The sequence below is a fragment of the Dioscorea cayenensis genome, chromosome 7, assembly GCF_009730915.1.
Source record: "Dioscorea cayenensis subsp. rotundata cultivar TDr96_F1 chromosome 7, TDr96_F1_v2_PseudoChromosome.rev07_lg8_w22 25.fasta, whole genome shotgun sequence".
NCBI lineage: Eukaryota > Viridiplantae > Streptophyta > Magnoliopsida > Dioscoreales > Dioscoreaceae > Dioscorea > Dioscorea cayenensis.
Genome location: NC_052477.1, coordinates 17,450,660 through 17,455,941, shown reverse-complemented (window position 1 = coordinate 17,455,941; position 5,282 = coordinate 17,450,660).

The window sequence follows — 5,282 nt, the reverse complement described above, 5'->3', positions numbered from 1 at the left end:
TTCCCTGTGCAAAAGTATTTGTTACATATTTGGTGCTTTCATTTACCCCTTATCTATCACTTGCGCGGCTTGGTGGAATGGCAGACAACACTTGTACAAAGTATCTTTATACTAAGATGGAAACCATCCTTGCGGTCATGGATCGGCAAGGGGAACGGCTTTAATTGTTGGGACATTATCTGGCTAGCATATCTAAGTACATTGAGGCACAACAAAGCTCCGCGGAGTCCTCCACTGGCATATTTGTTCAGATAACCTCTTCTAGGGGTGAGTAAAATCGGGTATCCAATCCGGTTTTTAAAACCAGATCAGGTACCCGGTTTGTCAGATCGACAAAAATTCGACCCGGTTTAAATCGGGTACTAAAAATCGGGTTTCCTATTTAAACTAGATTGGATATCGGGTATCCGGATCCGAATTTAAGTTTTATCTACCCCATGAATTTGTTTTATGTAACAATATTACATAAAGAACAAATATGAAAAACTTATAACTTAGCATTAAACTCTTATATTTTTCTCCACGTAACAAAAGTCATTAAAAAAAAAAGGAGTTTATCAATCTTAGGCATTACAAAAAAAAATCTTTATTAAACGTCTCATCAATAATGATCATTAGTTGTTAGAGAGAAGAGATTTGAATTTTTTTACTTTTAACCTTGTAGAATTTAAATTTATATATGTATGTCAAATTTACCAAAATACCCTTACATTTAAAATTTTGAAAAATATAAGTTAAAATATTTAGATAAATAAATAATTAAATTATAATATCAACAATATGACACCAAAGTATAAGGGGAGGCCATGGGTTCAAATCCCTCCCCCGACAGTACTGTTCTACCATACTGTTCACCCGGGATTCTTACACTATTTTTATACTGTACATCCGTACTGTTTGGTACTGTTTATATTCATATAAAAAGGGCGCTTGTCGTCTATTATTAAAAAAACCAATTATATTTTTCACAATTTTTTAGAATACCTTTGTATTTACCAAAATAACCCTACGTATAAAATTTTGAAAATATAATTTAAAGTATTTAGATAAATAAATAATTAAATGATAATATCAACAATTATTTTTTTACAATTTTAAAAAACCTTTGTATTTACCAAAATACTCCTACATATAAAAAATTGAAAAACTTAATTTAAAGTATTTAAATAAATAACTAATTAAATTATAATATCAAAAATTATTTTTTTATATTTTTTTAAAATACCTTTGTATTTACCAAAATACTCCTAGGTGTAAAAATTTGGAAAACTTAATTTAAAGTATTTAGATAAATAAATAATTAAATTATAATATTAAAAATTGTTTTTCTCATAATTTTTAAAATACCTTTGTATTTATCAAAATACCCCTACATATAAAATTTTGAAAAATATAATTTAAAGTATTTAGATAAATAAATAATTAAATTATAATATTAAAAATTATTTTTACAATTTTTTAAAATACCTGTGTATTTACCAAAATACCCCTACATATAAAAATTTGAAAACTTAATTTAAATAAATAATTAAATTATAATATCAAAAATTATTTTTTTTTACAATTTTTAAAAATGTCTTTGTATTTACCAAAATACACTATCTATAAAAATTCAAAAAACTTAATTTAAATTATTTAGATAAATAAATAAATAAATTATAATGTCAAAAATAATAAGGGAAAATAAAAACTAGGAAATATAATAAGGAATTAGATTAAATGAGTGGGGGCATAATTGGGAAAAAACATTACACATTACCACCAACTTGGTAATCTGGATGGACACCTATTTTGGTGGTAATCACATTACCATCTTATTTGGTAATATTTCACTATTAATAATCTCACATCACCATCAATATTACCACTGCTACAGAACCAAACATGAGTAATCTGAACACATTGCCACCATATTCCCAGTAATTATTTCACATTACCACGAACCAAACACTACCTTTAAGTTATTTGATTAGACATTTGGATTTTTTTTTAGCCATTGTAAAATTTAAATTTATTAATGTATATATATATATATCTCTTAAAGGGTTGAGATGAGACATTTGGATTTTTTTTCCATTTTTACATTTTAGACCATATAAACTTTAAAATTATTATATATATATAGATACATATAAATTAAAAATCGGATCGAATTCGATACCCGATTTGTAATTTCTCCCGACCTGGATCCGACACGGTTTTCATCTAAAAAATTCGGATCGGGTACCCGACCCTTTTTTTTCTCAATCGGATACCCAAAAATTAGGGTAAAAAAATTGGATATCGGATCGGATCATCAGATCTGGATTTTATTGCTCAACCCTAACCTCTTCTATGGTGGCAACCGAACCAAACCACTTGCTTTCTCTACCAACACATTTGGTGAAATTAGACTTCCCAAAGTTCATTGGGTATGATGCATTGTAGTGTATCTTCAAGGCCGAGCAATTCTTTGACTTTTATGAGATCTTAGATGCATATCGTCTGAAGATAGATGCCATACATATTGAGGGAATTCCACGTTTGTAGATGCTCTAAAAGGCAGGGAGCATAACATCATGGTTATCATTAAAAAAAGCGATTGACAACGCCCCTTGCGTATGTCCCGCAAGTGCACGGGTTTGTCGAGTAATAAAATCCCAGGTGAGTGGGTATCGTATCCACAGGGAGTAGGGAATAAAAATACTTAAATTGTTTCTTAACCAAGTGAAAGCTGAATAATGGTTTTGTTAACAAGATGTAATGTAAACAAGAATAAAAGAGATAAGAAAGAGAAGCACAAGTAAAGGGGAGGTAAGGCAATCGATATAAATAGGGTACTCGGATATTGTTCAGCCTAGGACAATCGGTTCAAGTGCAAAACCCTCTATTATGCTTTCTAACTAATGCATTAATGAGTCATGGAGATCCTTCAATACATTGTCCAAAATCTAAGGTCAACTATGCATGACTCTATACATGTCCCAGAGGAGAAATCGAACAATCTCAGCACCTCGCACTCGTACAAAATCGCAATGAGTTCTAGGGATTCCAAGTGAACAATCTCGACTCACCCTCTCAACCCTCTCCAATCTAGCTTTGTCTAACTCTCGTGGTGTGTCACTCACTCACAAGGGTTACCAATAAGAACTCTCGACCCTAGTGTCACTCTAAGGGAGTATTTATTCAATTAAACATTCAAGATTGGAACTCAATTAAAGCATCAATTAATGAAAGCATAATAAAGGTTTAATGAAACAAATACATCCTAAGGTTCACAAATCCAAGTACCCACTTGGGGGTTTAGCTCTCCATGGAGCTACTACAATCAACAATGAAATGGGATGTATAAGCAAGTAATCCATAGAAAACCCCCTCGATAGTCATAATCGATGGTCTTGTGGAGAAGCCTCGACTCTTCCAAAAGTCTCTTTGTCAGGCCTAGGATACACCTCGTCGGATCGATGCCGACGAAAGCTCTCCTAGTAACCTTCTTCCAAATGGAGCGCGATGTCGAAGCCATAGAACCTCTCCAAATCCCTTGCCAATACCTCTCAAAACCCTAGCCGCCGCCCTCTCTCAAGTTGGGGAAAAGATGGAGAAAAGAATCCAGAAATCGGGGCTGAAATCGGCCTTAAATAGGGCTGGAATCGAGTATCCACACGCCCCTGTAGATTCTCCACACGGGCATGTGGAAATTCCACACGGCCATGGATAATATCCACACGCCCGTGTGGATTCTCTGAACTTCACTTTTTCGGTTGGCTGTGAACATAACTTGCTACAATAATGGCCCGAAACACTCCTGAATCCAGGTTTTCATCGAGGTAACGTAAACGGGCACACGTTTACGTCGTAGATCGCCTTGCTTCTTCAATAAACGGCTTCATTGGTGAAGATCTTGCTATCAATGCATAAGCTGGGATACTCGAATGTGACTGCCTTTGTGCCCCTCCAAATCATTGTGCTAACTTGAATACATGGAGGTTGGCACACATTCTTGCATCTTGAACCTGACTTTTGACTTCACGTTTGAACCTTCTCAAGATTTTCTCCAAATAGTAATGGATTTCAAATTAAAACTTTAGGTAAATCAACTGCAAAATGCTTCTGTAGAGTGTCCAATATCTGTTTTACATCTTCTATGTGAAAATATTCCATTTTTATAAGATTTTCTTGACCCTTACTCAAAAGGTCCAATAATGTATGTATATTGGACCTTTTGAGACAATTATAGGTCCTGGAAGGCAATTCTGATTGGTCAATAAAAATATATTTCAATGGAATTCCCTTTTTGACCTACATTAGCTTCTTTCTTTAACATTCAGCTTCACAACCCTATATGCATGAAAGTAACGTAAATGCACACATATTAGCGCTAAAACTTGATAAAAGTAATGCTCATCGTAAGGAAAGAAGCATTTTTTTATCACACAAGCACTTATTAGCGATTGACGTCGCATATAGGCTTTGAATTTTTAAGTGCCTATGATATGCTCTCTTTAAGCTCATATGGCCCGACATGGTTACCAGCTACTATTCTCAATTTACCACTCTGGATAATAGAGTATAAGGGGTTTCTCCAGCCGTGCTTTTGGACTAATTCATTAGTGGACTAAAGAAAGACCTCTAACATGACATGATTCCATGGTGGCCTAGTCCCTTACCCAGCGTTGTTACCTTGGCGAAACTACTCAAGGAAAGGTATGCGACTTTGGGTTAATAGACTATTACAAAAGTCTCTTACAGCTCAAACATTCACTCCCCATTCAAGCCAGCTCCACTTGCTCAATCCATCATAGTAGTGAATAGTACTCACATGCAGCCCATATAGTAACTGCATACCTCGTTCAGAACCCCGTGCAGTCCCCATGTATCTGCACGACACTCGCGCAACTTTGGCAGAACCCCGTGCAACCTTCATGCGCCAGCACAGCCCCGCACAAGACATGGGCTGACCAAACTCGGATCTTTTGAGAGGAATTTAGATGCCGATATAGCCCCATGCGGCGGCATGTCTATCTGCACATTTGGGTGATTATTTAAGCCGAGTTTAGGGTTTTTACAAGGGAGTTTGGCCGCCACGCATCTACAAGTACTCTTAGGGCATAAATCCATTAGAGAAAACTAATTCAAGGAAGAATCAAAGGGAAAAGAAGGTGAAACTCAAGGAAACATTAAGGAGCTTAATGGCACGAATCCGGCTAGGTCTCATCACCACCATTAGTCGACGAAATATGGAGTTTGCAATGAGCTTCTTCATTGTTTATTTGTATCTCTTACTTACTCTTCCTCTGATGTTG